The sequence below is a fragment of the Bubalus kerabau genome, chromosome 9, assembly GCF_029407905.1.
Source record: "Bubalus kerabau isolate K-KA32 ecotype Philippines breed swamp buffalo chromosome 9, PCC_UOA_SB_1v2, whole genome shotgun sequence".
Taxonomy (NCBI): domain Eukaryota; kingdom Metazoa; phylum Chordata; class Mammalia; order Artiodactyla; family Bovidae; genus Bubalus; species Bubalus kerabau.
Genome location: NC_073632.1, coordinates 61,281,050 through 61,301,454, shown reverse-complemented (window position 1 = coordinate 61,301,454; position 20,405 = coordinate 61,281,050). Strand labels below are relative to the sequence as shown.

The following is a 20,405-nucleotide window of genomic DNA, read 5'->3' as shown; positions in this document are numbered from 1 at the left end:
ATCTGCTAGAAGTCCATCTGTTGGTGGCAGCCCTTCAAGGGCAACTGGTCTTCCAGGGACAATGTTTGCCACTTTGGGAATTAGCCCTGCTGGCCATTTGGGCCCAAAACCTTACCACCCTTCTCCTAAAGTTACAATCATACCCCTAGATCAAATCTCCACTCCACTTTTATGGAACATCTTATTGATTTGTTCTTAAGTCACTTACTAACTCCTACAACCAGGACCCTGCCCCCTTGTCGGAGAAGGCGATGGCACCCCACTCCAGTACTCTTGCCTGGAAAGTCCCATGGATGGAGGAGCCTGGTAGGCTGCAGTCCATGGGGTCTCTAAGAGTTGGACACGACTGAGTGACTTCACTTTCACTTTTCACTTTCATGCATTGGAGAAAGAAATGGCAACCCACTCCAGTGTTCTTGCCTGGAGAATCCCAGGGACGGGGGAGCCTGATGGCCTGCCATCTATGGGGTCGCACAGAGTCAGACATGACTGAAGCGACTTAGCAGTAGCAGCAGCCCCCTTGTAAGCAACACTGCTCCACCCAGCCTATTAATAAAATACTCTTAATGCCCCTAACAGGACCCACTCCTTAGTCATTACATCTCCTATTACCTAAAGTGGGTCTATGACAATGAAATGTTTACCATTGGAGACACCCTAACCTGCTCTTATGGAGGACTAGGGGAGAAAATCAATGACTTACATTCCCTCAGAGTAGTAAGAGGATAAGGCTTATGGCTGCTTCACCAGGTTCCCAGTCTCACAGCACAGTTTTGGATTGCTTACGCCATGGTATCTATTCCCATCCACAGTGGACAAACAAACCAGCAATGAGTTAAGATTACACCCCTTAATCCTATTCAGTACTGGTCCTTGGGGACACCCAACTCCAGTCCTGGGGTCCCAAGAAGTCAACCTGCCTTGACCTGCATAGGTATCTAGTCCCTGGGAGGTTCCCATGCCTCAACCTGCTCAGAGATCCACCAGCCCTGGGTCCCAGGAGGTCTACCTGCCTCGACCTGCCTGGAGATTCTATCTCCAGGAGGTTGTCATGCCTTAGCATGCCTGGGGATCTGCACCCCGACCCAGGGACACCTGGCTCTCAGGTTGCAACAGTACTGGGTAGGATAAGCTTCAGAAAGACTCACTCCTAAGGAAGTCTACCTATGGAAACAGAAGGAAGCCTATTAGTTCTGGGACTGTGCCCAGTCTCAGCAGAACCCCATTGCCTTTCTGAAAGGTCTAAAAGAGGCCCTCCAAAAGTTTACCAATCTGGATTTAGACTCTTATGAGGGACAGGTGATTTTAAAGGACAAATTCCTGTCCCAGTGTGCATCAGACATCAGGATAAATTTACAACAGCTACAGTAGCAGGACCCTGTTGTCTCTTTAGATGAAATGGTCCAGAAAGCCACCAATACCTTTTATAACAGAACAGGGGAGGGAGGCAAAGGCCCAGGAAAGGGAGAAAAGGAAAGAGATAAGACATGCCCAGATGCTGGCTGCCCTCCAAGGAAGCCCTTGGCAAACCCCGAGTGTTAAAGAACAAAGCACCAGGCAAATGCCTAATCTGTAAACAGGCAGGACATTGGGCCAAAGAATGTCTAAACCATGACAAGTCTCCTAAAACAGCTTACTACAAATGCCATCAACTGGGACATTAGGCGGCACTCTGCCCTAGCAACCCAAAAGCCTCAAGGTCAAGCGCCAAGCCTTCCCTCACAATGGTTCAACAGGACTGAAGCGGCCCGCTCCAGCCAGCCTGCCTGTTACAGACAACCATCTCGGTGCTGGAGCCAAGGGTACACATGGATGTGGCTGGTAGGTCCGAGAATTTCTAAGGGGGCTACCTACTCTGTCCTGACCTCCTGCTCCAGAGTTTTCTTCCCTCAAAACTGTACCATTTTGGCTGCTACAGGAAAAACAATTAACAAAAAGATTCACCTGAGCACTTCTCTGTTGCTGGGATGGACAAATATTTTCCCATGAGTTTCCAGTGGTCCCTGAGTATCCAACTCCCTTATTGGGAAGAGATCTTTTCCTGCCTTTGAAATCTTGCAGCTATTGCAGATTTGATGGAAGATGCTTTAAAACACTCTCTTGGAGGCAAACTAACTATTTTTACCAGCCACCAAGTGGAACAACTCCTAAATGGGAGAGGTCATTTATGGATGTCTGATCAAAGCATCCTCAGATATCAAGTAGTGCTGATGGGAAATTGAGGCATAACTATATCCCCTTGTGAGGTTCTTAACCCAGCTACCCGCCTGCCTTCCCTTGAGGGCTCTCTTCCCTTTCAATCTTGCCTAAAAACCTTGGACCACTGAACAAAACTCCGAGGATTGTCAGAAGATCTTCTGACCAGTCCTGAGAAAATCTGGTACACTAATGGAAGCAGCTTTGTCTTGGACGGAAAGAGAAGAGCCGGATATGCAATAGTCTGTAATTTTGAGACCATAAAGACTAAACCTTTGCCACCATGTACTTCAGCTCAATTAGCTGAGCTCATAGCCCTGATTCAAGCTTTAAGGCTGGGAAAAGGAAAAAAGAGTAGCCATTTATACTGACTCCAAGTGTGCCTTTCTGGTGCTACATGCACATGCTGCTATTTGGAAAGAAAGAGGCCACTTGACCACCCGAGGGTCCCCAATCAAATAAGGTGATCAAATCCTTAGGCTCATGGAAGAAATCCATCTGCCCGCTGAGGTTTCAGTCTCCCACCTTAAAGGACACCAAAAAGGGAGCACAGAAGTGGCACGAGGGAACCAAGCAGATTATCAAGTAGCTAAGAGAGCAGCATTACAGAACAATGACCTAATAGGGGTTGCCACCTTAGTTCCACACACTAATTTGCTAGAAATTCTTCATATACTGAGGGTGAGACTCTTAAATCTAAGAGTGAGGGCTTTCAAGATCATATGGGGTAGTTCCAAAAGGAGGGACTTCTTTTTATGCCTGGGAATCTCCAATGGAAGTTAATTAACTCCTTACATGCCATCACTCATTTGGGGCGAAGACCCTCCAAAGATTACTAGAAAGGTCCTTCAGAGGAACAGGCTTCCAAACGACTATAAGGCAAGTGTTCTCCTCTTGTCCCAGTTGTCAATTAAACAGCCCCCAAGGAGCTCAAAGACCCCAGCTGGCCCAGCCTGTCCAACGACGTTGGACCTACCCAGGAGAGGACTGGAAGATGGACTTCACACAGATGCCAGTTTCTCAAGGGCATAAATACCTATTAGTCATGATAGATTCATGATAGATACATTCACAAGATGGATTGAAGGCCCTCCCACCAGACTGAGAAGGCTGAGAAGGTGGTAAAAAAAAAAAAAAACTTCTTGATGAAATCATTCTGAGATTAGGTCTGCCCAGGTCATTGCAAAATGACAATGGGACATCATTTACTTCTAAGGTCCAACCAAGGGGTCTCCAAAGTATTCAGTTCAGTTCAGTTGCTCAGTCGTGTCCGACTCTTTGCGACCCCATGAATCATAGCACATCAGGCCTCCCTGCCCATCACCAACTCCCAGAGTTCACTCAGACTCACATCCATCGAGTCAGTGATGCCATCCAGCCATCTCATCCTCTGTCATCCCCTTCTCCTCCTGCCCCCAATCCCTCCCAGCATCAGAGTCTTTTCCTATGAGTCAACTCTTCGCATGAGGTAGCTGGAGTTTCAGCCTTAGGATCATTTCTTCCAAAGAACACCCAGGGCTGATCTTCAGAATGGACTGGTTGGATCTCCTTGCAGCTCTAGGGACTCTCAAGAGTCTTCTCCAACACCATAGTTCACAAGCATCAATTCTTCAGCGCTCAGCATTCCTCACACTCCAACTCTCACTTCCGTACATGACCACTGGAAAAACCATAGCCTTGACTAGACGGATCTTTGTTGGCAAAGTAATGTCTCTGCTTTTCAATATGCTATCTAGGTTGGTCATAACTTTTCTTCCAAGGAGTAAGCATCTTTTAATTTCATGGCTGCAGTCATTATCTGCAGTGATTTTGGAGCCCAAAAAAATAAAGTCTGACACTGTTTCCACTGTTTCCCCATCTATTTGCCATGAAGTGATGGGACCAGATGCCATGATCTTCGTTTTCTGAATGTTGAGCTTTAAGCCAACCTTTTCACTCTCCACTTTCACTTTCATCAAGAGGCTTTTTAGTTCCTCTTCACCTTGAAGTATTGGGCATTACTTATTATCTCCATTGTGCCTGGAGGCCTCAGTCTTCAGGAAAAGTAGAAACAGCCAACCAATTCTTAAAATCAGTGATAAAAAGATAACCCAGGAGACCTCCCTGGAATGGAAGGAGGCTTTACCAATAGCTCTCCTCTGCACCCATATTGCCCCTAAGGAACAGGTTGGTCTTAGTCCTTATGAGATGTTATATGGGAGACCTTTTGTTTATGTCAATGACCTCTTCCTAGATCCAGAGGCTCAGACCCTCCAGTTTTATACCATGGCCATTGGGCAATTCCAACAGGATATATGTTTGTGGGGTGTCAACCAGGATCCAAAATATTCTAAAGAGTAACCACTATATGCTCCAGGGACTCAAGTCCTAATTAAAGTCTGGAAACATGGGTCCCCAAAGGCTCAACTCCAGCCCACATAGAAGGGTCCCTACCCTGTAATACTTTCTACCCCCACAGGAGTCAAGGTACCAGGATTCACTACTCACAAGTCAAGCCATGGAAGAAAAGAGAAAAAAAAAACACTCAATACACCTGAGAGCCCCTGGGAGATCTCAGATACCTATTCAGAACTATAAATGAGTGCCATTCTTATGACCATCCCAAAAATTAAGTTTCTGTATATAAGGTTTCTCAGGATATCGCTAAAGAGCCAACACAGCTTGGCAGGGGTTGTACTCCAAAATAGACAGGAGATAAATCTTCTGATCCCTGAGCAAGGAAGGACTTGAACCATCTTGAATGAGACGTGTTGTTTCTGGGTAAATACCTCTGACTAAGTTTAAAAAAAGTCTCATAGTCCTCAAGAAAAACATTCTAGATTCTACAGGACCTCAAAAAATGAGCTGGAGAGTTCTTGGTGTGGCTACAGTCTCTCAGGGGATCCTTCTCCTGGAAATGGGGAATTTGGAGTTGGCTAATACCCCTACTAATTCCTATTATCACCATATTGATGCTGCTTGTGATTGCTCCATGTATTATCAATTGTCTAACCTATTTTGTCTCTGCCCATGTCAACAAGCTACAACATGCAATGCCAGTTAAATAAGGATATATAAAACTACAGCCAACCATGGAAAATATCACTTAGATTTTTCCAACCACGGAAAATATCACTCAGACAGACACAGCTATAAGGACTCTGAGGCTTGAGACTAGCAAGAGGGGAAGGCCCAATGCCCCTCGCCATCCCAGTTCAGCAGGAAGTAGCCAGAGATACCTCAATGCCCCTATTCCCAAAGAATTGGGCCTCCTATCTCTTGAGGGGGGAATGTTAGGTGGTTAGAATAGGAAAAAGGAGTCCAAAATGGCAGTGGCTAACAGACAAAGAAGGGAAAAGCCCAGAAAAATAGAACAAAGGAAGGTCTGATGACCTAAGTGAGGACCTCAGGTAAAACAAACAGCCCTCCTGGCTAGCCCAATTTCCATAGGGTAGGCTCAGAGGGAGGAGGAAAAAAACATAAAAAGAGGAGCCAAAATTGAGCCAAGGGCTTCTCTTCTCTTCACATCTTTTGGGTCAGCTCGCCCTTGTCCCTTGAGGCTGGATTTTCCTTTACTTTCTAAATAAAACTGAGCTGTAACACTGGTGTCCAAGGAAATTACACAGGGCTGTAACACTGGCCCACCCATTGCTTCAAATTTTTGTTGTGATGAGACAGAACTGAGGAAACTACAAGCTCCCCGAGTAAGCTAAGGGCTGGCCTTGCAAGAGGGACTTTATGTTTCTTTTACTCTTGCTTCTAAGGGTAAAACTTCCAACTGAAATCTTAGTGTACTGGTTTACTAGTACTTCCTGTTGCCCCAGTTCCAGTGTTTGTCCTGCCACTGCCATGAGGCTGCTAGAAACCCTGCATAGCCTCCCAGCCTCAGTCACTGCTTTCAAATCAGTGAATGCATTGAGGGGGAAAGACAGGAACAAATGTCTGACACATAACCTCCCTGGTCTTCCCTGCTCTTCATGTCTCAGTCTTACAAGTGTTATTTACCAGGGAATCCTGCAGTTCCCTCAACGAGTCTTTTTTGGTTCATATTTTTCCAACTCTTGTGTTTGTTTTACAATGGTTTAGTAATTTTTCAATTGTTCAAAGAAGCTATACCCACCATTTCTGGAAGCAGAACACATCAAATAGCATATTGCTAAAACATAAAGAAAAAAATTGTTTTAGGGCCCCAAAATAGCGGAAAGTGTTGTTTAAGGAGACGTGAATATCTTAAGTAGAAGACAAAGTTAGAAAAATCACCTAAAGAAGAAGAAAAGTTTAAGAGATGCAAATGACAATCCTAAAAGACAAATATGCAGAGTACATCATGTGAAATGCCAGGCTGGATGAAGCACAAGCTAGAATCAAGATTGCTGGGAGAAATATCAATAACCTCAGATATGCAGATGACACCACCCTTATGCAGAAGGGTTATCTTTTTATCACTGATTTTAAGAATTGATTGGCTGTTCCTACTTTTCCTGAAGACTGAGGCCTCCAGGCACAATGGAGATAATAAGTAATGCCCAATACTTCAAAGTGAAGAGGAACTAAAAAGCCTCTTGACAAAAGTGAAAGTGGAGAGTGAAATAGTTAGCTTAAAACTCAACATTCAGAAAACTAAGATAATGGCATCCGGTCCCATCACTTCATGGGAAATAGATGGGGAAACAATGGAAACAGTGAGGGACTTTATTTTCTTGGGCTCCAAAATCACTGCAGATGGTGACTGCAGTTATGAAATTAAACAACTCTTGCTCCTTAGAAGAAAAACTATGACCAGCCTAGACAGCATATTAGAAAGCAGAGACATTACTTTGCCAACACAGGTCTATCTATCAAAGTTATGGTTTTTCCAGTGGTCATGTATGGATGTAAGAGTTGGACTATAAAGAAAGCTGAGCACTGAAGGATTGATTCTTTTGAACTGTGGTGTTGGAGAAGACTCTTGAGAGTCCCTTGAACTGCAAGGAGATCCAACAAGTCCATCCTAAAGGAAATCAGTCCCGAATATTCATTAGAAGAACTGATGCTGAAGCTGAAGCTCCAATCCTCTGGCCACCTGATGCAAAGAACTGACTTACTGGAAAAGACACTGATGCTGGGAAAAATTGAAGATGGGAGGAAAGGAAGACAACAGAGGATGAGATGGTTGGATGGCATCACCGACTCAATGGACATGAGTTTGAGTAAGCTCCAGGAGTTAGTGACGGACAGGGAAGCCTGGTGTTCTTCAGTCCATGGGGTCGCAATGAGTCAGACACTACTGAGTGACTAAACTGAACTGAAAAGACAAATATAAATATTCAACCTATATATGACAGGAATTCCAATATAAGATGAACAGAAGAAAAGAAACAGTTAAAAAGTTAAAAGCTAATCAAGAAAACTCTTATTCAGTGAAAACAACAACAACAACAACAAAACGGAGTCTGCAAATCAAAAATTTTAAAGTTCAAAGTTCTGGGAATAATTAATGAGAAAATGTATATTTAAATGTATTCTGATGAAATTCTGAACTTGAAGTTTGGGGAAAACAGAGAAATCTTACATGCATGAAAATAAAAAATGCAGCTTTTGTGACTGGCATGGAAAGAATCGTTATTTTGTCAAGTTATTACTCATTGTTTTCTTACATAAAAGGCTCCAAAATCTAGGTTCATTTGCATTTCTGCAATAACAAAAGCTTATACTTTTAAACTGGCTTCAAAGTACATCGAAAGCTTCTTCCGATAACTCTGCTTGGTGTCAATTTAGTGGCTGTAGCTGGGAGGGCTTTCAACTTCTTTGTTGTCAAGTTCATTGTGGGAAGTTTAGAAATAATGCCTTCATTACCATAATCTATGATGATTTCGTATTGTTCTCAATTTCCTTATCACACTTTGTACTTTCTGTTCATGACCAGGCATCACAGATCCAGGTTCCAAACAAAGATATATACCTAAGATAAATGAGCACATTTGAATATGATATAGGACAAGCAAAATAATAAAAGGTAATAACTGAGGCTATTTGTGAAAAGGGACTTCACTTTGGTTGGAAATGGAAGGAAGCAAATTTATATATTTTTTAATGAAAACTGAATAAAGCACAATTTCAGCACGTATTTGAATTAATTTGACTGATGGAGCTGAGTTTTACTTGACTGATAATTAAATTTGGAAAAGAAGCAATGTTCTATAAAGTGGTGAGTTTTATTTTTTTATAAAACAGCTGTATGAACCTCTATTGACTGAGTTAACTATCACACATCCCTGCTCCTCTGTCTGACAGATTTGCAAAAGCCATGGGAGTGAATGACACAAGCATACATTTTCAACACCATGGCAAACCCCACCTTGATTCATCCACATAGCAACCTAATACCACTTGTGTCTTGGAGTACAAAAAATACAAAATTTTCTGTATGCAGTGCATTTTTTTTTTTCTAGGTAATTTCTCTCACACATACACTCCACACAGAAGATACACAAAGGACTGGAATTCTGATTCCCTTGTAAATATATATGACACCAAATTTTCAACAATACTTCCCCAAGTCTTCAGATAATCAGCATTCCAGTAAAATAAGCCAGCCTTTACTGGCTAAGATAAATGTAGCAAGGAATATATCAGGAATGTATAATCCAACTTTAAGAACTCTTGCTCTAAATGAACAAAGTGAAAGTCGCTTAGTCGTGTGTGACTCTTTGCAACCACATGAACTATACAGTCCATGGAATTCTCCAGGCCAGAATACTGGAGTGGGTAGCCTTTCCCTTCTCCAGGGGATCTTCCCAACCTAGGGATCGAACCCATCTCCTGCGTTGCAGGCAGATTCTTTATCAGCTGAGTCACAAGGGAAGCCAAATAATTTTTGTTTAAATGGCTAGGAAATAATGCTAAAAATAAAGGCTAAAAAAGAGAAGAGGATTGAAACATGATTGTGTAGGTTTACGAGCTTAATGGACTTTCCTGGTGGCTCAGATGGTAAAGCATCTGCCTACAGTGCGGGACACCCAGGTTCGATCCCTGGGTGGGGAAGATCTCCTGGAAAAGGAAATGGCAACCCACTCCAGTATAATAATCAAGAACAACAATGTTGGAATGAAACTGCTTAGGTTTGCATTTCAGCTGTACAATGAACATTTTCTCATTTTTGACATTGATCAATAGAGTGAAAGACCTTCCAATATGGTATAAAACATCAAAAATAACCATTAGTACAATAAAAATAGAATGTAGACTTTCCAACTCACCAGAGGCGAAAACAAGCCAACACACTCAGTCCAAATGGGAATTCAGGAAAGAAAAAAAGAGAAACTGGCAAGTCTAAAGAACACAAAAGCATGTCACATGTAAAGCAGAAAGAAGTCTTTTCCTCATTCTCCTCCCACTCCCCCCACCTTCCATTCCTGATTCCTAGAAAATGCTGGTTCCCTTCCTGCTTCTTATCACATATCTCAGCAGAAGAAAAGTCAACATTTGGTATTGCATCTAAAACTAGAGATAGAAACCACGGTGCTCTTAGCACAATAGTGCACAGGACGTATGCATTGGAATATGTCTGAGTAATAAGTCTTATTGCTTTTTGGCTTCCCTTCCTACAGAATCCAAAATTCAACCACCCCCACACAATCCCAACTCTATCTAAAGTAGAAACAGATGGGACTAAAGAATAATTCCCCTGAGGCTGAGGAGAAAACAGGCCAGTGGTAGCTGGGAGGTGTGAAGAGAAAGCAGAGATCAGAAAAAAAAAAACACATTTTGAATTTCCTAGTAACTGTGAGAGAGGAAGCTTCATAAAGCAGCACAAGGCTTGAACTTGAAAAGTTGGACATACAAGAAGTAGGACAGAGAAGCCACCCCTAAATTCTACTGGGCTCTGGGTGGGTTGGGGTGTCTGCCTGGAGACCAAAGTGCTATTCTTTGTGTTCCTCTGAATCCTGTGAACATTTAATCATCTAAGAGAGTTAAGAGTAAGGACGTTTAAGTCCCACCCCTCTTGACTACTAGTAAGGGGAAAAAAGAGTATCCTTTTTCATTTACCTGTAGGCCTTTTGCCTTCCTGCTAACCATGTGCCCCAATATTAACACACAGAACATTCTTCAACTACTTATCCATATGTTCAACAATTTATTAATCAACTACACTGAGTAGGGAGTCTTCCAGTGACTAGGGAAACCAGCTCAGAGTGTCCAGCTTTCTGAGTGTTAATGGTCTGTTATCCATCTTGTGACTCTCCTTTGGATCAGCTTGACCTGTGCTAAATTCCTGATACTTCTTTTCTGTGTTAGCAACTGTCAGGCAAGTGTATGCTCCTCGGTTTTTGTCTCATCACAACAAAGATTTGGAGTGACGGACATTAAAGCCCCCTCGGCGTGTCACAGTTCTCGGGTCTTGGACAGACCGTGTTATAGCTCTCAGGTCTTGAACAGACCATATCAGTGTTACAGCTCAGTGTTACAGCTCTATTTTATTTAGAAGATAACAGGAAAATCCATCTTCGAGGTGTGAGGGCCCGTCGATCCAAAGATGCGAAGAGTAGAATGCCCCCGTGTGAGGGGGAGAGAGAGAGAGAGCCCTTTGGCTCCTCTTTTTATATGTTTTTTTCTTCCCCCTGGGCCTGCCCTATGCAAATTGGGCTTGGCCAGGAGTGCTGTTCTACCTGAAGTCCTCACTCCGGTCCCTGGGCCTTTCTTTGACCTTCCTTTGTTCTATTTTCGCGGGCTTTTCCCTTCCTTGTCTTTTAGCCACCGCCATTTTGGACTCCTGTTTTCTATTCTAACTACCTAACAGCAACAAATCAGAAGGCACAACTAACACGACAACAATACCTTGATATCTTAGTTTTCTCCACTTTTATTGCACTCCAGTGTCAGGGCAACCAACAGGAAGGGATTTCTTATATGCGATGTAGTCTGTGGCTCCAATGGTAAGTCTCTGCAGAAAAAGAAGCATCAGTTGTCCCTATGAATCACAGCTTCCAATCCTAGGCACAGCTACAGCTTGCTCTAGAGTTGTTAAATCAAATGTTTTTTGAATCTATGTTATTTTTTAAAATCTATTTGTCATGACTTGATGTTTGATATTCTTGTTTGGGTCCTGAAACACAAAGAGAACACTTAATAGAAAAGTTGGAGAAATCTGAATGAAGTCTAGAAGTCAGTTAAAGTGAAGTACCAGTGTTTTGACAAATGAACCATGATGAAAACAGGTATAAGATTTAGGGGAGACTGAGTTTATGGTATACAGGAACTCTCTGCATTATCTTTGTATTTCATTATTCTGTAAATCTAAAATTATTCCCAATTAAAAATTTCTTTTAAAAAATCTCAGACTTCCCTGGTGGCACAGTAGATAGGAATTACCCTGCCAATGTAGGACACATGGCTTTGATCCCTGGTCCAGAAAGATTCCACATGCTATGGAGCAACTAAGCCCCTGCACCACAACTACTGAACCCATGAGGCTAGAGCCTGTGTTCCACAATAAGAGAAGCTACCGCAATGAGAAGCCCAAGCACTGCAACTGGAGAGTAGTTCACTCACTGCAACTAGAGAAAAGCCCACACAGCAATGAAGACTCAGTACAGCCAAAAAAATAAATAATTTTTTTTAATGGCAGTACAGATATTCAGACTATATAAACCTGTAAAGTTGGTTATTCACTTATTTAATAAATGTTTATTGAGCACCTGTATTAGGCACAGGGGGTACATGAATGACTGACAGCCCTAGTTGTTGCACAGCCATAAAATACTAATAGGAAACCAGTGCTAGGAAAGGCAACTGACAAAATCAATAACTGGTATGGAACCCGCTCCAGATGAATTCCATCTCATTTTTAGAAATATAACAAAAACTTTAAATATATTGCAAATATCCAATGAGATGAAAGTATACCTTTAATTTTTTAAAACTTAGAATTAAAAGAATGAGAAGTAAACAGAAATAAAGATATGTAAATTTTAAAGTTAAGATGTTGGAGATATAAATATAGCAAAAAGAATGGAAAATGCAATAGAGAGGATAAACTTTATAGTGTAGACAGTCAAATTGAGAAATAATAGGTAGGAAGACAGCATTAAGAAACTCACCAAAGTTCAGAGCAGACTCAAATTTATAAAAACATGAAACAAAAATTTAAAATTATTTGTAAGTTTATAATAGAAGGTTATACTCAAAAACTTAAAACAACATTAATGTATGGTAAGGAATATTTAACACATAATTAAAGCATAATTAGGTCCTTGTAGTCAAGTATGAATTAATGAATAGATGGGATTCTAGCTAATAAAACATAAATCTTAAACCATAAGAATAAAACATTTCTTGCAATCCAGCAAACTATACAACCAGAAAAAAATTCCAAATACAAAACACCTAGATATGATGAATAAAATTTAAAGTATAATCTCATTAGTGGCCTCCAGACAATAAAGATAAGATACCAGACTCTGGCTTAGAATAGAGAAAGAAGTACAAAGACTTAGGGAGATAATATTGGATTAAAACCTGAAGGACATCTCTTTTACCAAGATATTAAGGAATACATTGGTGTGGGGAAGACCAACATTCTCTAAAAGCTTTGTGGTGGCTGTTCTCTGTAGACTAGAGATGATGGTGGCAGATGCCATCATAAAATCAGGCTCCCTGGTTTCATTTCCAGATGGATAGAAACCAGGTGGCACTGTTGAATCACTAGAGACTTGCTGTGTGCAATTACCATAATAAGCCAATGAGGTGGGGCAGTAATCAAAGTCTTTTATCCTAAAATGATCTCTGGTGGTAGTTAATTGAGTATGAAAATCCCCAGGAATAAAATAGATAGGCAGCCATTAAAATACTGCTTGATGTGTACAAATGAAAAAAAATCTTAGGTCTAGTGATGAAAACTTGACTATAATGGGGATTTAAAACCACTTGAAAAGTGAAAGTGTTAGTCATTCAAAGTGTTAGTCGCAACTCTTTGGGACCCCATGGACTGTAGCCCGCCAGGCATCTGTCCATGGACTTCTCCAGGCAAGAATACTGGAATGGGCTAGACATTCCCTTCTCCAGGGGATCTTCCTGACCCAGGGATAAAACCTGGGTCTCCCACATTGCAGGCAGATTCTTTACTATGTGAGCTACCAGGGAGGTCCCAAGAATACTGGAGTGGTAGCTTCCATAAGCCTCTTACCCTTATCCATCAGAGGGCAGACAGAATGAGAACCACAATCACAGAAAACAAACCAATCTGATCACATGGACCACAGCCTTGTCTAAATGAATGAAACTATGAGCCATGCAGTGTAGGGCCACCCAAGATGGACAGGTCATGGTGGAGAATTCTGACAAAACATGGTCCACTGGAGAAGGGAATGGCAATTCACTTCAGTATTCTTGCCTTGAAAACCCCATGAACAGTATGAAGTGTCAAAAAGATATGACACTACATCACTGGCTATCACAGAAATTTTTGTTTAGTCACTCAGTCATGTCCAATCCAACTCTCTGCAACCCCATGTACTGCAGCACACCAGGCTTCCCTGTCCTTCACTATCTCCTGGAGTTTCCTCAAACTCGTGTCCATCAAGTCAGTGATGCCATCCAGCCGTCTCATCCTCTGCTGTCCCATTCTCTTCCTGCCCTCAATCTTTCCCAGCATCAGGGTCTTTTCTAATGAGTCAGCTCTTTGCATCAGGTGGCCAGAGGATTGGAGCTTCAGCTTCAGCTTCAGCATCAGCATCAGTTCTTCCAATGAATATTCAGGACTGATTCCCTTTAGGATTGACTAGTTTGATCTCCTTGCAGTCCAAGGGACTCTCAAGAGTCTTCTCCAGCATGACAGTTCAAAGGTATCAATTCTTCAGCACTCAGCCTTCTTTAAGATCCAACTCTCACATTCGTACATGACTACTGGAAAAACCATAGCTTTGACTATAAAGGCCTTTGTCAGCAAAGTAATGTCTCTGTTATTTAATACACTGTCTAGGTTGGTCATGGTTTTCCTTCCAAGGAGCAAGCATCTTTTAATTTCATGGCTGCAGTCACCATCCACAATGAGTTTGGAACCCAAGAAAATAAAGTCTGTCACTGTTTCCATTGTTTCCCCGTATATTTGCCATGAAGTGATGGGACCAGATGCCATGATCTTCATTTTCTAAATGTTGAGTTTTAAGCCAGATTTTTCACTCTCCTCTTTCACCTTCATCAAGAGGTTCTTTAGTTCCTCTTCACTTTCTGCTTAAGGATGATGTCATCTGCATATCTGAGGTTATTGGTATTTCTCCTGGCAATCTTGATTTCAGCTTGAACTTCATCTAGCCTGGCATTTCTCATGATGAATTCTGCATAGAAGTTAAATAAGCAGGGTGACAATATGCAGCTTTGATGTACTCCTCTCCCAATTTTGAACCAGTCTGTTGTTCCATGTCCGGTTCTAACTGTTGCTTCTTGACCTGCATACAAGTTCTCAGGGGAAATTAGTGCTGCCATCAAAGACATGAAAGATGCAGTGGTAACAATTCCTATAATCTCTTTTTAATCCCCTATTTAGTTAGTATAAATTCCAGATATATGCTCAGGAATACCTCTGCATGATGATAAAGATAATCAGGTTATGACACCAATTGAAGCTGCTATTCCCAGTGTGGTATCATCACTGGAGCACACCATCACAGCCCTTGGCACCTTTCAGGCAGTCACTGATTCAGCAAACATTTATTTTCTATACCAGGTAATAGAGAAAATTAGAAGCGATTCACCCTCACTCTTATACCTCAGGGCTATGTCAGCTCTTGGCTCTTGGTCCCATAATATCCTAGGGGAACCTTGATTGCCTTGATATTCCACAGTGTATCACACTGGTTCATTGTATTGATGTCAGCATGCTAAGTATACCTGGTGATCAGAAAGTAGGAGAAATAGATGCTTTTGAAAGGCCCATGCATGCCAGGCAGAGGAGACATAAAGCTCATGAGAGTTCAGAGACCAGCCACATAGATAAGTTTCTAAAGAAGCAGTGGGCTGTAGCAGGTGAGGATAACTTCTCTTAAGTGAGAAAAGTTGGCTGCACTTGGCACTGCCACTGCAAAGAAAGAGGCACAGCACTTGATTGAACTTTTTAGACTTTAGAAAGAATGTATACCTTATTTGGAAGTGCTGTCCCAATCCAATTACAAGGTAATATATAAAGCTGCCACTTTTAAGCTGGCTTCAGAGTAAGAGAAGCCTCAGTGTTGCGTATGAGCTGTGGTTCAAATGGTGCTACAATTTGGGCTTTATGACCAAGCAGATTCAATGACACTGAAGTGCCTCTGGCCAACAGAGGCTCAACAGAAGCACCACAATACAGATCTTAGAATCTGGGGATAAGGACATGCTATGTACTTCCAACAACTATCCTTCATTTGAAAAGTGGCCTTGAACTGGGTCCACTAAAGACATGAGACTCCATGTAACTGTGTCTAGGACTCTCCTTTGCGAAATGACTTATTTGATGTACCAAATTATGAAGTTGAACATGTACAGCAGCATTTCACTCTTAAATTGAAGTGGTACACTCAAGGCCAGGTTCAAGATGGTCCAGACAGCACAACTGAATCACATGAGTTGGTGAATCAGACCCCAGGGCAGTTGCTGCTATTGCCTTTATGCCTCCCCCTCACCAACATCTATGAACTCATAGATATGAGGCTAATGACTAGCTCATAGAGGAGGAAAAAGCACAGGCCTTTTTTAGAGTTAAATCTACAAGGTATTATGTCTCCAGCCAAGAATAATCACTGCTTTATTACAGTCCCACTTCTAGATGTCCATAAATGACAGTAGGAGAAGGAACTTCCCCTGATGAGCAGATCTTCAGGCAATAATTTGTGCTTCACTTTTTGTAGAAGGAGAGGTAGATGGGTACAAATCTAAACTAATCATTGGTCAATGCCTCATGAGTTATCTGGCAAGTCAAGGACCTTAGAAATGTGAAGACTGATGACAGCACGAATTGAGGAAAAAGTAACATGGATGGACGTATTGGCCATGAAAACGCCTTGCTCAGCTCCCCGGCTCCATGGAACATAACCGATGGATTGAGCTATTGCTCTTCCGGATCCACCACCACAGTCCTGTCCAGGCCACCCTTCCCATGTGTTGCACTGAGCCAGTGACTTTGCACAATGGCTTACAGATGCAGACCCATTCCTGCAGGCACAGGAATTTTTAAACGAAGTACTTTGGTTCAAGGACTCCCTGTCAGCTAGGCAAACTTTTCTAGAATTGCACTGAGGCCTGATACACTCTGTACACATTGCCCCTTCCTTTTCACTCCTTTTCAGAGATGTCAGAACTGCATTTCCCCATTGCCTCTGCATTTTCCTTCCTTTTTGCCTTTACAGGTATTTCCCCAATAATCTATTGCATGTTGCAGGGGGACTGTATTTTAATATTTTAATATCCAAAGATAACAGGTCAAAATCCTGAAATCTTTGAATGTACCTAATTTGGAAAAGGTTTTTTTGCAACTGTGGTTAAGGATTTTTTATCAAAGAAGAGTATCCTAGATTACCCAGATGGGCCTGAAACACCATCATAAATTCCCTTAAAGTGAGACTTGACATAAACACAAGTGGAGGGAAAGGCAACAGTGAGAGAGAGATTTGAAGATATGGGTAATGGAAGGCAGCCACCAAAAGCTGGAAGAAGCTGAGAGCAGATGCTCCCCTAGAGCCTCCGGAGGAAGTGTGCTTCTGCCCACAGCTTGATTTCAACCCAGGGAACTGATTCTCGAACTAAGTTCGAGCCTCCAGAACTGTGAAAGAATAGATGTGTGATGTGTGCTGTTTGAATCTATTCAATTGACGGTAATTTGTTAAAGCAGCCACAGGAAATTAATACACATGTCTAATTCTGTCTCAGTGCCCCACTTCTTGAGGATCTGAACTAATACAGATGATACCACTTGTAGTTCAAGAAAAGAGGCAAAGAGCTTTAGGGGTGGGTTCATTCACTGCCCAGTAGCCTAAGATGCTATCATACTGAGTGGTATGTGGGGCCTGGACACTCCTTGGCACAAGGCAGCCCAAGGCTAATGGCTACCTCAGATGACATGAAAGGCATTTAGAATATCAAGAGAAACCATACCTACAAAGCAGCAGAGCTGGTTGGTTACTGATAAATTGTATTGCTAACTGCAAAGGAATAATAAGAAACTGAGCATTGCTAAAAGGCAGTTAAGGGCTAAGTGAGAGAGCCACTGACCTGTTTAATCACTTACAAAGTAGAAAAGAAGACACAGCTGAGCACCAAATTGAAGCTCTGAAAGTTAAGGATGCAGGGCTCCATAGATGATTAAATAGTTGAGGAAGGTCTGGGGTGGAAAACCAGGGTAGCCTGACACAAAGGTCCCTGCGCTAGAAGGTGTAACATATGTAAAGCAATGGGTGCCCCTTTTGGAAGCTGCTCGCACTTCCTCTCCTGGTTACCAGTCTTATGACCAGGGTTAAATCCCAACATAACCTGCACAAGGCCAAGCCAGGTGCAGCAAGGGAGGAAGGAAACTGAGCCCCCCAGGGGCAACAACACCAGTGGGAGCCAAGAGAATGCATCTGGCATTGGACTTAGAGGGTACTTAACCAAAGTGTCAGAATATGAGACCACATAAACTAGGGATTTATTGATTTGGAACACTTTCACAGGGCATAAGATCTAACAACCTGGCAGGAACTTCAGGGAGTGGATGCATTTGTTACCAGAATGGCTCTTGGAAGTCTGAGAAATTGATGTCCCACGCTAACAGATGGTAAAGAGTACAGGGGCTGAGAGAAGTGATATGCTGGAATAAATGCAAGGCTAGAAAACTCATCAGAGGATTAATGTTCCAGTGGAAGAATGGGACACCGAGCACAGAACCATTCAGCAAGGCCACAAGGCATGCACTGGTCCGGGTGCCAGCATCACTGAGTAGTTTGGTGGTGGCCTTCTCTGCAGTGCAGGCCTGAGTGTGGCAGAGGAGGCCACAGAGTTGGGTTTGTTTCTATCCATAGAGATGAGTGTGGGATGTGGGGCTTAGCAGCAGATGCCAGGAGGCCACAATTATCTGGACAATTGGCAAGGTCAGAGAGGCAGCCCAGGGGCTATGACCAACCAGGAGTTGTTAGTAGAGCTTCATCTCTCTAGAGCAATGTTCCCCAACCTTTTCAGCACCAGTGACTGGCTTCGTGGAAGACAATTTTTCCATAGACCAGGGGTAGGGGGGATGGTTTCAGGATGATTCAGAGCATTATATTTATTGTGTACTTTATTTCTATTATTATTATATCAGTTCCACCTCAGATCATCAGGCATTAGATCCCAGAGGTTAGGCACCCCTATTCTAGAGATATGGTAGACATGCAGTCAATGGTGGTGTTACCCAATGTCTGTTGTTATTGCTGTTCAGTCACTAAGTCATGTCCTACTCTTTGCTACCCCATGGACTGCCGCATGCCAGGCTCCTCTGTCCTTCACTATCTCCCAGAGTTTGCTCAAATTTGTGTCCATTGAGTCAGTGATGCTACCTAATTGTTTTGTCCTCTGCCACTTCCTTCTCCTTTTGCCTTCAATCTTTCTCAGTATCAGAGTCTTTTCCAATGAGTCAGCTCTTCACATTAGGCGGCCAAAGTACTAGAGCTTCAGCCTCAGCCAGTCCTTCCAATGAATATTCAGAACTGATTTCCTTTCAGATTGACTGATTTGATCTCCTTGCTGTCCCAGGGACTCTTCTCCAGCACCATAACAATCAGTTCTTTGGTGCTCAATCTTCTTTATGGTCCAACTCTCATGTAACTACATGACTACTGGAAAAACCATAGCTTTGACATACAGAACTTAGTTGGCAAAGTGATATCTCTGCTTTTTAATACAGACAGTCAGTCATAGCTTTCCTTCCAAGGAGCAAGAGTCTTTTAATTTCATGGCTGCAGTCACCATCCACAGTGATTTTAGAGCCCAGGAAAATAAAATCTGTCACTGCTTCCACTTTTCTCCTTCTATTTGCCATGAAGTAATGGGACCAGGTGCCATGATCTTAGTTTTCTTTAACGTGAGTTTCAATCTCTAAAAAGGCAAGAGCAGGAAGAGCAGGATGGTCTCAACAATAAAAAGACACAATCTTAGTCCATAAATCTTAGTGAGTTCTCAGATCCAGAAAACATTAATTGAAGAGATGGGCTATATAGATCTCACTTTCATTTAAAGAAACTGAGGTACTGGCAAGGCAAACAGCTGGCCAAGATCACACAGCTAGTGTGTCAAGGAATAAGCTCAGGAAAATATAACTGCAAACTCAGGACTAAATGTTAATATGTGAAGACATCAATAAAGTAGATGAATACTCACAAAAATGTGCAAAGGAATACAAGTGATAAACGTGGCAAAATTTTAGTAAACAAAGAACATAAAACAATGTACTATCATATTAAACTTGATTAATAAGGATTTTAAATAATATGCTGAGCTAAAATTCAGGAATATATAAACTGGCACATTATTTCTGGAAGTAATTTTCACTAAAACACCTACATTTGGGGAATTTTTTGACCCATAAATGGTACACTTAGGAATTTATTATATACAAATCATTAAACATTTGCATAAGAGTTCATTTACAGAGGCAATGATTAGCATAAAATATAACAGGAAAATTAGAAAAAAAAATACCCTAATGTCTTAAAAAAAGATTGATAGGAACATTATATAATCATCTAATATAATACTATAAACCATTAAAAATCATAATATTAGATAATATTCAATGCCATAGAAATGTCCACAAAGCATTTTTAGATGTGAAATGGTGAATTAAAAAGAATTTTTATATTACTGTGTAAGAGTTCTTATCCAAAGATTAAGTGAAAATTTAATATTCATATAATGGGGGGATAGACCTCAGAGATCAATTATAGCAACAGTCTCATTTTCTGATGAATCTACTAAAGCACATAGAAGTTAATATTTTAAAGTATAAACAAAACAAATAGACTGAGAGAAATTTTCTATCCAAAAATGTGCATGTGTGTTTGTGTGTATATGTGTACATGAAAGAATTATAAGAGTTCATGTCACAATGTCACTGGTGCCTGCTACCTGTAGTGCAAATAATTATTTAATGTATTAAGTTTTCTCTATTTCCATTACTTTTGCAATGAACATGTATGAAAAACCAAGAAATGTTATTTGTTTAATTTGTTCAATAAATTAGCATGCAATTAAAAGCCCTCTGTTCCAACATC

The 20,405-nt window shown here is 41.6% G+C and overlaps 1 long non-coding RNA gene across 1 annotated transcript; it reads right to left on the bottom strand.

Moving 5' to 3' along the window:
* Positions 1–7,630: 7,630 nt before the first annotated feature.
* On the bottom strand, positions 7,631–12,770 carry LOC129660027 (uncharacterized). Its single transcript, XR_008718314.1, has 4 exons — positions 12,693–12,770; positions 10,993–11,098; positions 9,414–9,486; positions 7,631–8,116 (listed from the first exon to the last, which is right to left on the bottom strand). It is a non-coding gene; the product is annotated as an uncharacterized LOC129660027 (long non-coding RNA).
* Between the last annotated feature and the right edge of the window lie 7,635 nt (positions 12,771–20,405).